This window comes from Palaemon carinicauda, chromosome 24, assembly GCF_036898095.1.
Source record: "Palaemon carinicauda isolate YSFRI2023 chromosome 24, ASM3689809v2, whole genome shotgun sequence".
Classification (NCBI taxonomy): domain Eukaryota; kingdom Metazoa; phylum Arthropoda; class Malacostraca; order Decapoda; family Palaemonidae; genus Palaemon; species Palaemon carinicauda.
The window spans coordinates 85,893,496-85,906,197 of NC_090748.1; the positions used below are offsets into that span (position 1 = coordinate 85,893,496).

At 45.8% G+C, this 12,702-nt stretch overlaps 1 pseudogene; it reads left to right on the forward strand.

Moving 5' to 3' along the window:
- LOC137618463 (zinc finger MYM-type protein 1-like) overlaps positions 1-12,702 on the forward strand; it is a 37,725-nt pseudogene that overhangs the window by 550 nt on the left and 24,473 nt on the right.

Sequence of the window (12,702 nt, forward strand, 5' to 3'; positions counted from 1 at the left end):
CACAAATATACATGGACTTCACCATGTGGCAATTACAAAAATCAAATGGATAACATTGCCATTAATAAACCGAGAAGGAGGACTCTGAACAATTTAAGAAGCTATAGAGGAGCAAATATTGGTAGTGATCACTAGCTCCTCATTGCCACACTGAAATTAAAACTGAAAGCACCCAACAGAAATAGAATACCTATGTTTGATACAACTAAGCTTCTAGAAGAAGAGCACAATGAAACATTTGCAATTGAATGTAGGAACCCATTTGCTGTCTTCGAGACTTTAAGGGAAGAAGAACAAACAATTAATGAAGAATGATGCGTTATTAAGAACATATATCAGTAAATTGGTAGTGAAGTTTTGGGATATGCAGTTACAAGGAGAAAACAATGGATATCAAATGATACTTGGGATACTATAAAAAGGAGCCAAAGACAGAACTTTATTGTTGAAAGTTTTCGAGGAAGTAAGGAAAATTACAAGGTAGAGCATACTAAGTATTCCAGTATTGATAGTGAGGTCAAAAGAAAAGCTAGGAATGACTGGAAAAAATATTCAGACAGTAAAGCAGATGAGGCTGACAAAGCTATGAATTTAGGGAGTGGCTATGGTGTAAGAATCGCTCGTAAAATTAATAATGAAATCAAAACTAGGGCAAAGAAGACGTAGTATGTACCCATTAAAAAGAGAGATGGATCTGTTATTACAACAGAAAATGAAGAAAGGCAAAAATGGATGGAACATCTTAGTGAAGTTATGAATAGGATATGAAGGGAATAATTTGATTGATATATCTGAAGCTGATGAAGACCTTGATGTGCCCATGAATGAATTCAGTGTGTTTGAAGTCGAAGCTATCATTAAAAAAACTCAGAGATGAAACCCCCTGGATACGATGGAATAACTGCTGAGATGATACTGGCCAAAAATGAAGTGACTCCCAGAATACTTACAAGATTATTTTGTAGAATGTAGCATGAAGAGGCAAAACCTGAAGAATGGGAGTTAGGAGTATTGGTGAAAATGGCAAAAAAGGAGACCTGGCTGATTGCACTAATTACAGAGGCATCACACTTACGTCAGTTGTTATGAAAATATATTGTATGATTATTCTAAAGAGACTGGAGAAAAAGACTGATGAAAAGCTGAGAGATGAACAAGAAGGATTTAGAAAAGTTAAAAGTTGTACTAACCAAATTTTCATTTTGAGACGTACAGCAATGCATTGAATATAGAAATCAAATTTTGATGGTATTTGTGGACTATGAAAAAGCCTTTGATACTGTGCACTGGCCAATTTTGAGGAGGTCCTGCCTTATTATGGAATTCCTCTTAAATAGGTAAATTTGATTAAGTCTGTTCATGAGCATAGAAAGTGCAAAGTTAATGGAGTCCTATCAAATGGACTTCCAGAGAACAGTGGAGTACTCCAAGGGAATGTGTTGTCACCTATGTTGTTTATCCCCCTCATTGATTTTGTAATGTCTAGAACAGTCAGAGATGGAGTAGAAGGATTTGACTGGATTTGTAATAGACAATTAGAAGACCTAGAGTATGCTGATGATGCTATACTTATTAGCAGAACTCCACAAGATTTTCAATGCTTGCCCACTGGAATGCATGAAATATCATCTGAGGTTGGACTCAAGATAAATATAAGAAAGACAGAGATGATGAGAATGGAGAACCCAATAAAAGATGGAGTATCATTGGAAGGAGAAAGGATTAATGAGGTAGAATCATATAAGTATCTAAGAACTATGATCTCTTTAGAATTAAAATCTAGTCAAAGATTGAAAAAAGCAAATCAGACAATGGCTCCGGTAAGTAAAATTTGGAAATCAAATCACTTGAATTTACATATAAAAATCAGGCTATATATCAGTTTAGTGAGATCGGTGTTACTATATGGACATGAGTCATGGTATCACAAGGAAACAATCTCCAATAGATTTTGTAGATTTGACAACAAAGCCCTCAGAAGGATATTGGGAGTTGAATGGCAGGACAGAATTAGAAATGAAACTATATGAGAGATTACTCGAGTGCCATATGTGGAAGAGATCATGGTGAAGGGTAGATGGGGATGGTTTGGGCATGCTCTTTGCACTCCCCAAGAGATTAGTTCACTAAACGTTCAGTGAAGCGTAAAGTAGATGATGAATGAAGAAGTATATAATTAAAAGTTCAAGATAGAGACGACTTGGTCAAAACGTTACACACAAATATCAAGAACCTCTAAATGCATATAGTATAATTTGTTTATGTAACATTTCATAATATAAAATGATGATGTAAAATGCTATAACTATACAGCAAAACTATTAAACTCTCTCTCTCTCTCTCTCTCTCTCTCTCTCTCTCTCTCTCTCTCTCTCTCTCTCTCTCTCTCTCTCTCTCTCGATATGGTAAATTTGAAAGTAATTTGTATTTTTTTCCTAACATACAAACCTGGAGCTATTTATAGGGATATACTTTCGGCGAAGCTGGAAGATGAGCCATGATAATTTTAGCGAGGGATAACCACCCCAACTGCTAATTAGCGGGAGGGATGGGGTTGTAGCCGGCGAGCCCGCTCATTCACACACCTGGGCTGAGCACCCACTTTGCTTTCAGGCAGTACTTCTTGGGGGACAGGGCTGGTGGGCCAATTTGTATAAATAGATCCAGGTTTGTATGTTAGGAAAAATACAAATTACTTTCAAATTTGTCATCTGTTCCAACACAAATACAAGCCATTCGCTATTTATGGGGATGACTTACTTCTTAGGAGGGAGGAAATCCTCATCAACTGGCTTTGGCATTTGACCAGGGTTTTCTCTTTCCTTCGGTATCAGACTAAAGGTAGTAGGAACCATGCCCTTGCTAAAATAGTTGTCCTGTGCACAATTGGCGGCCTGCAGAGGCTGTATTTATGATACTAGCAATGTGTCTGGTCTTGGTAAATAGGATCTGGAGTCATAGAAATCTGAGAGTACTGAGACTTTACCCAATAGCCTCCTTTGCAAGGGGTATTGGGGGCGCAACAAGTATTATTCCTATACTTAGGTTACACAAAGGAAGTGGATCTTACCTGCAGAGAGGTGATGTCAGCTGTGCCGAGTACCGCAGAGCTGATTCCACAGGGGGAGAAGGTGAAGGAGAGAAAGAAGCCAGTCATTCTACTCCTTCACCCCAGACTAACCTGGGTAACCTCAGCCCTCAACCCTCTGCTACTTTTACATCAAGGAGCTTGAGGTATTTTAGACCACTTGTTGTGCAGCCACCACAGAACCAATGGAAAATGTATCCATGTTCCTATGGGTTATGTCTTGCAGATAGTGGACGGTGAAGGTCGTCTGATGCTTCCACACGGCCACTTGTAGTACCTGCGCCACAGAGTAGTTTTTCTCGAATGACAGGGACATTCCAATGCCCCTGTCGTCATGAGCTCTGGGTCGCTTTTGAGGCAGAGGATCGGGATTAAGCGCAAACTCAATGACCTTGCGGATCCAAGAAGAAATTGTATTTCTTATGACCCTCCTCTTGACCTTCCCCGTGCTGACAAAGTGCTGACACATGGGGGCGAGCTGCTCCTGTTCTTTTAAGTATCCTCTCAGACTCCTCACTGGGCAAAGTACCAGTTCGTCTGGGTCTTTGGTTACAGAATAAAGACTCAATCCTGAAGGGTCCGAGTTTAGGATCCCCTACCCCCAGATTTTTTAGTCTTAGCAATGAACTCAGGGACGAAGCTAAGAATTACCTCTCCCAACACCCTTTAATGGGAGATTTTGTCTGATAGACTATGCAGCTCACCGACACTTTTGGCCAAAGTCAAAGCGAGTAGGAACACTGTCTTTAGAATAAGGTGGGGATCTGTTGCCTGGCGTAATGGTTTGTGGGGAGCTACCTTCAGAGACTGAAGGACTCGAACCAGGATCCAAGGAGGGCTAACCTCCGACTTGGGGCAAGTCATCTCATAACTTCGTATGAGGAGATCAAGTTCCACGAAGAAGAAAATCTACACCCCTCAGTTTAAAGCCTAGGCCTATGGCTGATCGGTACCCTTTTACTGCCAAAACCGAGAGAAGCTTTTCTTCCCAAAAGTGCACAAGGAACTCCGCTATTGTTGGAATAAAGGCATTGATGGGAGTGATACCCCTTCCGCGACACTAGCCACAAAAAACAGACCATTTCGCCTGGTAGACCGACGATGAAGAGCATCTGAGGTGTCTAGACATCCTTTTTAACAACTCACTGTGAAAAGCCTCTCTAAGAGAGGGGGTGCTTGACAGTCTCCAGGTGTAAAGTCGAAGTGAAGCGACGGCTTTGTGGAAGATATTGGCATATGGCTGCTTGAGTAGATCGTGTTGCAGAGAGAGTTCCCTTGTAAGCTATGTCAGAAGCTGCAAATGGTCCGGAAACCATTCTGCGTGATGCCATAGCAGAGCTATTAGCGTCATTGATAAGTTCTTGCTTTTCCTGACTTGGTTGAGGACTATCTCATCAGACAGAATGTGGAAATGCATACACATCTGTGTTGGCCCTCTCTTGTTGGAATGTATCTTGCCAGAGAGCCTGGGGATCCAGGACTGGGGAGCAGTATATGGAGAGCCTGAAGTTCAGGGCCGTTGCAAACAGGTCCACAGTCGGGGAACCCTACAAAGTCAGGACTTTGATGGCTACTAGATGATTCAAAGACCGCTCGGAGCCCACTACCTGAGTCTCTTGGCTCATATTATCTGCAAGCACATTCCTGTTGCCCAGAATAAAGCGAGCAGAAAATTGACATCGAGCTGTCTTCTGTCCATTTGAGTATTTCTACTATTAGATGGTTCTCTAAGAGATTTATATGCTGGTACCTTTCTGATTCTGCCCAAAGGACACAGATGGTTAGGTGCGGCATATAGGCAGCCCCCACTTCTTTTTGATGCATCCAAAAAGAGCATCAGTTTCAGAGGGGGGTGGGGGGACGAGAAGATTGACTTCTTTGCGGAGGTTCTCGTCTGCCACCCACTATTTAAGGTTCGTCAGTTCCTCTGACGTTAGTTAAACCAGGATGTCAGGGGAATCACTTGTTTGATTCCACTTGGACTTGAGGCATCTATGGACCCTAGAGGAAAGATTTTTCCCCCTCCGATCATCAGAAAATGGGAAAGGGCACTAAGCTACCTGGTCAACTAATTACCCTATAGGGTGGTCAACAATACCCTTGGGATCGTGACTGTTGTTCTCCTCCCCTAAGGGCTAGTAACTTCCCTTGAGCGGAACAAGCGACCTAGACTCCCAAGTGAAAGTCAACGCTCCTTGGTTCGTCCCGACGGGTTGAGAGATTGCGTAGCAAGAAAATATCTCAAGTTGATGTCAAGACATGCAACAGTTTGCACACTTCTGCTATGAAGAGGGATGGATCCTGTCCTCCCTCCAACTGCCATAAATCTAATGGGGGTTGGCATAGTAAGTATGATACAGATCGGTAAACCAGGTAGCCAGTATTGCTTATGTTACTACAGCGAATCTCTTTAGAGATCACTTTTTGTTTTGGACAAGAGACCGGTCGGTAACTACCTAACGCACCCAACTACTTCCAAAGGAAAAGATTGAGACATACAGTATCTTCAATCTATTGTTGAATGGGTAATATGTGCATAAGTCCAACTACGGACCAGTAACAGAGACCGGGGAGCTGGACAAACATACGGGCATAGCCCGATTTATAGTCGTGTCCGGAACTCGGTTGGAGAAACGTTCGTAATCGAGATTTTCTCCTTCCTTTGTAAGATGAAAAAGTTTGTATTTCTTCGTCACCAATCGGATAAATTGGCATAAGTATAAAATGTTCTCTTCTAGGGAATGGATTTGCTTATGAGAAGTTTACAGTCAAAGTATTTTCTAAAAACTAAGACCTTTGACCATGTACCGGAATCTACCCCATAGGGTGATGAAGGTGGTGATGTGTCTGTCCTCTTCACAGATTGGTACCGAGTAATATCCGTCCCATGCATATGTAATACACTTTATAGTGTTCTGAAGGATTCGATCAGCAAGATGGAGTGGACTAGGGATATGGTGGGTCTGTTGTACAGCATGATGGTTCTTTGGCTGTAAGTCGACTGTGTGTCTGGGGCTTCCATCAGTTTCAGCTGAGACAACCATCATGGAGCACCATGTGACAGGTGTGTTTGGACTGATCCGTTCAAGAACTCCAATACTAACATCACGCTCCAATTCTTTGAGAACTTGGCCTGCAATGTATGGGCACCAGGGCGGGTTTGTGCACAACCACAGGTTTGTCTTCTGGGTCAACATGTAGTTGAGAGGGTTAACATTTCATCCTGGGGAGGGGTTGGTGCGAACACGTACTGCATCACTCGAGAACATCAGAACGTGCGGACTCTATCTCATAGGGAGCAGAGCCCTGGGGCATAAACCACAAAGGGTCATATCTCACGAGACTCGTTGCGTTCTAGGAGCACGGTGGTGAGAAGTGGCGACAGCAAACGGTTGGTGGGCATCACCATCTGAGTGTTCCAGAGAGCTAGAGCTGGACGTGAGTTTAATGCCTGCTTACAAGGAACTCAAGGGGGTACCCCTCAAGAGAGGAAGCCTTTTGCAACGGAAAGAAGGGCAAATTTCCTCGTAAGGTGGAGGAGCAGCGTGAATGCGTTTCTCATGCTGAGGGAACTCAGCGCTCTGAGCAAGCTCAGGTTGCCAAGTGTGCCCCGCATGCTGAGCAAGCTCAGGTCTACGAGTGCACCCAGCTTGCTGAGCAAGATCAGCTACCTTGATCACTCTGAGGAGACCCTACAAGCAACTCATTAGGTGGCTGAGAAGTTGCAGAGGACACTTCAGCTAAGGGCACAACACACTCCGGAGAGACTCTGGGGGGGAAGGCCATGGTCAACCCCTGCAGAGGCAGATGTGCGCTCCCACTGTGTCCGTAACTTCAGCACCTACAACAGCTGTTCCTTACGGGGGGTGGACTCAAAATCCCCAAAGCCAAAGTTGACACATAGCTTCAAACAAGAAAGACTTCCATTTGGCGGTAGACACTGCTTCTTCACTAGGGAAAGAAACAGGGCCCTCTGTACCTGAGGGTTACCCACGAGTCAATGGGACTAGAGTCAGTGGGAGGTGGATGAAACGCTGGAGTAACAAGTCGGGACTTCTTCGACCTCGAAGATGACCCTGAGGCAGAAGAATCACTTCTTCTTCCGTTACCTACTGAACCACTCCCACTAGGAGGATGGCCACTCCAGACACTCTACGCAAGGAGACACCTCGGTATATGAGTGTCATCTACTCCCACGACAAAGGGAATGAGGATCCGTTTCTTGCGCTGACATTAAGTTATTGCAAGAGTGCCCTTCGATGCCATGACAAACCCACATCTTAGAAGTCCTCAACAGCAGTTACATCCGAAAAAGAAAAGGAAAACAACCCTCTGCTACTTGTCTATCAAGGAGCTTGTGTTAAACCACTTGTTGTGCAGCCACCACAGTGCCAATGGAAAAAGTTTCCATGTTCCTGTGAGTTACATCTTGCAGGTAGTGGGCAGTGAAGGTCATCTGATGCTTCCACACGCTTGCTTCAAAGTACCTGTGCCACAAAGTAGTTTTGTTTGAACGACAGGGACATTGCAATGCCCCTGATGTCATGAGCTCTAAGTCAACATGTTGGAGGAGGATTCAGGGCCAGGTCAATGACCTTACAAATCCAAGCAGAGATGGTGTCCTTTGTGATCCTTCTCTTGACCTTCCCCATGCTGACAAAGTGCGACATTCTGGGGCGAGCTGCAGATGTCCTTTTGAGGTAATAACTCAAACTCCTTACTAGGCATAGTAACAGTTGATCTGGGTCATCGGTTACAGTACAGAGACTACCAATCTAGAAGGAATCGAATCTAGGTTCCGTAACCCACGGATTTTGATTCTTTGTAATAACTCAGGTACAAAGCTGAGAATTACCTCCCCCATCCCTTTAAATGGGCGATGTCATAGGAAAGACCAAGAAGTTCACTAACTCTTTTGGCTAAACCCATAGCGAGTAGGAACACCGTCTTCAGAGTAAGGGGGCGATCTGTTGTCTGGCGTAATGGCTTGCAGGGGGGACCCTTCAGAGACTGAAGAACCCGAACCATGTTCTAAGGAGAAGGTCTAACTTCCGACTGGGAACAGGAAGCTCATAACTTTGTATTTGGAGAGAAAGTTCCAATAAAGAAGAAATATCTACTCCTTTTAGCTTAAAGGCCAGATTCAAGGCTGAGCAGTAACCTTTTACTTCCGAAACTGAGAGGAGCATTTCCTTGCGAAGGTGCACAAGGAACTCCGCTATTGTTGGAATAGAAGCATCGAGGGGAGAGATACCCCTTCCACGGCACCATCCACAGACGACAGTCCACTTAGCCTGGAAAACTGATGCTGATGGTCATTGCAAATGTTCAGCCATCTGTTTTTCAACTTGTTGCAAAAATCCTCTCCAAGTGAGGAGGTGCTGGATAGTCTCCAGAAGTGAAGTCATAGCGAAGCTACGGCTATATGGAAGATGTTGGCATGTGGCTGTTTGAGTAGATTGTGTCATAGAGGGAGTTGCAGAAGGCCCAGGAACCATTCTGGTTAATGCCATAGCAGAGCTATGAGGGCCCTCGAGAGATTGATGGATGCCCAGGTGTCTTGTTGAGTACTCTTTTCATCAGACAGATTGGGGAAAGGCATAAACATCGATGTTGTCCCACCGTTGTTGGAATGCATCTTGCCAAAGAGCCTGGGGAACAGTAAAGCTGGAGCCTGAAATTTAGGGAGGCCACGAACAAGTTTATGGTCGGGGAACCCAACAAATTCAGGACTTTGTTGGCTACTAGATGATTCAAAGACCACTCGGAGCCCACTATTTGAGTCACCCTGATCAGGTTGTCTACAAGCACATTCCTTTTGCCCTGAATGAAGCGTATTGATAGGGTCACCGAGTTGTCTTCTGCCCATCTCAGTAACTCTACTGCCAGATGGGATAGGGGCTGCAAAAAGGTACCATCTTGTTTATTGATGTATGCCATTACCGTGGTGTTGTCGCTCATCAACACCACTGAGTGGCCCGCCAGGAACTGCTGGAACTGTTAGAGGGCTAAAAAGGCTGCCTTCATCTCTAAGAGATTTATGTGTTGGTACCCTTCGGACTCTGACCATAGACCTGATGCTGTGTGGTGCAACATGTGGGCACCCCACCCTTCTTTTGATGCATCTGAGAAAAGCATCAAGTCCAGGTTGAGGACGAAAAGGTCAACACCCCTGCGGAGATTCCCATCTGCCACCCACCATCTGAGGTCCATTTGCTCTTCCAGTCCTAAAGGAACTAGAATGTCTGAGGAAATGTTGGACTGAACCCAGCTGGGCTTTAGCCGCCATTGGAGAGATCGGATCCTGAGGCGGCCATTCGGAACTAGACAAACCAACGATGCTATAGTCCATTTCTTTAAGCGATGCATATTTGCACCGACTCGCAGTGGTGCCCTTTTAGCTAGGAAAAGTTTCCGGATCGCTGATTGGTTGGACAAGATAATTCTAACCAATCAGCGACCAGGAAAATTTTCCGAGCTAAAAGGGCACAGCCGCGAGTCGGTGCAAATATGCATCGCTAAAAGAAATGGACTATAGGTGCAAGAGGTGACACAACCACCTCTGGGCTGGGAGTTCTTCTTGCCTGAGGAATGGTCTTCCTACTTTCCTCACCCCTACTACCCTGTCGTCTGATGGGAAGATTTTTGTTGATTGGTATCGATGATCATACCCAAGTACGGTATACCAGTCGTTGAGAGGGAAGCAGTGACGACTTCCCAATATTTACCATAAGCAGTGACGACTTCACAAGATTTACCATAATGTCCAGATCTTGGCAAAATTATATTTTCATAATAAAATAAATTTTTGAACATACTTACCCGCTGGTTATATAACTTAAAATCCACCCCTTCCTCCCCTCTAGAGACCTATGGCCATAGAAATTCTGATACTAGGAGGGATGGTTTGACCTAACTCCGTGGTGGCGCTAGTGTATACCTGGAATATCTGTGCGATTGTTGCGAGTTTTGAATTTCTGTCGGACAGAAGAATAAAACTATTATATATAACCAGCGGGTAAGTTTAAATGTTTAAAAACTCCAGTTTGTCTCGGTGTTGAAGAAGGGTAGCCAACGGGTCGGCTAGAATCAGCCAGTCGTCCAGATATCTCAAGAGACGGATGCCGATTCTGTGAGCCGAAGATGACACTAGGGCGAAAACTCTCGTGAAGACCTGAGGTGCTGTGAAAAGACCGAAGCACAGCACCTTAAAACTGGAATTTCCTGTTGTCTAGAATGATCTTTAGATATGTAATTCCTTGAAGGGGGATGAATTGGGATCTGGAAGTATCTGTTTTTTAGGTCCATCCAGCATACACATGAAGTCATATGGTCTTACCGCTCATCTGACCGTGTCTGCCGTCTCCACGCAGAGCGGAGTTTCCTTGACAAACTTGTTCAGAGCTGACAGGTCGATGACTGGTCTCCAGCCTCCAGACGCCTTTTTTACAAGAGAGAGTCAACTAAAGAAGCCTGGGGAGTCGTCAAGAGTCTCCTGGAGAGAGCCCTTCTCCAACATGGTCAGGACTTTGGCTCAGAGGACCAACTCCATTGTGAAGTCCTTCACATAAGAGCTTGATGGAACAGGATCCTTGGTCAATGGAGGGACATTGAGTGAACGGGACTTGATACCGTGAAAGAATCACGGAGACTGCCCAGGATTCGGCCCTGAGCTGCAGTCACCTCTGCCAGCGGAGATACAGGCATACCCCTACCTGGTGGACAAGTGGGAGGATTACCCGCCCTAGCAGATGCGGCTTCGGCTGCTCCCCCTAGAATTCTTACCTCTACATGAGGACTTGGAACCCTTTCGGTCTTTGGCTGGACAGGGCTAATTCTACACCTTACTTGTTGTCGTAGTTGCTGTCCTATTTGTCAGCGGCTTTGTCTGTTGTTTCTTCTGCGGAGGAGGTGGTCTATAGGGATGAGATGTCAGAGCCCAATATAGGAGGGAGTTCTGGTTGGACTTCCTCCATCTCTCCACAGCCTGCTCGATGTCTTCCGGCCTGAATAGAGAGGAACCATCCAGAGTCGAGTTTCTCAGTCTCGTTACTTCCTTCTGTGGGACCTGACAATGGAATCTTTCTATTATCAAGTCCCTTCGCCGAAGAATCGTATTTGCCCACAAGTTCACAACTTGGTGGGAAAGGAACTCAATGGTTCAAGTTCCCAGTGATAGAAAGGTCTCCATCGCCTTCCTCGAGGTCTCCTTGGACCAGTCCTTCCTCGGTCCTTATGAGGTGTGCCACTGATCCTAATCAGAGGTCCAGCCACGAAGTAGCTTGCAGGGCGTACTTCACCACTTTCTCCTGGTTAAGAATCTCCAGTGGCGAGAACAAGACTTGAAGTCCTGATAGTCTCGAAGGAGATCCTTCTGGTAAGGGGCTCTAGGAATTGATCGAGAGGCAGGGCATGAAGGGGCTCATTGGAGACCTCGTAATACAGTAGTACTTCCTCTGCTGCATGAATGGCGATGGAAGAAGTTTAGAGGAAGAGCCTGCCCGGAGGGAGCTAGAGGAGCCAATGATCTGTGAGAACACCTTCCGACAGGCGCTCGTCAGACCCTTAGACCAGGGCAAGGCTGCACCGGTCTTGGAGGGCTTCTGGGTGCCGTACACATGGTTGAGGACTATGTCTTTGCCTTCCTGAGGGGCCAACCCATTAATGATCCTCATGCAGGACAAGACCTGCCAGAAGGTGTACTTGGACTCCTTCTGCTCTGCCTCCAATAGATTTGGACAAGCAACTCTTGGGACATGCTCCTCATCATCATCGGAATCATCCACCTACGAGTTCTCCTCTCTGGGTGGGTCGAGGTCATCCCTTGCACAATGGGCATCACTTGCTGATGACCCTGCAGGGTTTGGAGAAGATCATTTGGGTCCTTCTTGCAAAGGCCTTGATGTCCTTGCTGAAGTCTTGGGGGCAGTCTTGGCATCCTTCTTCTCCTTACGGTGCGGGAAGAATTCCTCCAGGAGTGAAGGTCTTGCACGCTCTTCTTTACGTCCCTCACTTGCTGAGGGAGCGACGTCCTCCCGTAAAGGTCTGGAAACCGGTCGCTGCTTCGAGGGAACTACATTGATAAAGGAGGGGCAGAAAAACCCTGCCAGAAACTGAGAGAGGGAGAATCTTGGCTCGGGAGTAGCTGGGGGATGCCTACCAGCAGAGAAGTGGGGACAACGATGCTCACCCTCCGCATTGATGTCTGTAAAGGCGTCAGTTTGATAAGAGAGGAATCCTGTGGTTCAGCTACTCCTCGTTTCCTCCTAAGAGGAGAGATGGAAGATGATGGGGGGACCTGAGGAGGGGGGGGGACCATAAACTTACGTCTGGGGTCAGCCAGAGCGGAGGCGAAGATGACTTCTCCAAAGAAATTCTTGGCATACTGGTGGACTGTAGTGGTGGGACACCTCCCACAAACACCTGGCGAACTGCTCTGACCAGGGTGTTGAACCTAGGTTCCTTACACACTATGGCGCTGGCCGACAGACTCATTCAGGTAATCGATGCTGAAGGTTCCTAACTGGATCAACTGACGATTGCACGGGCGAGCAGTGTGAATAGGCAGACGATGGTTCCTCTTTGAGGGGGAACAGAACAGGGCAGCTTACCTG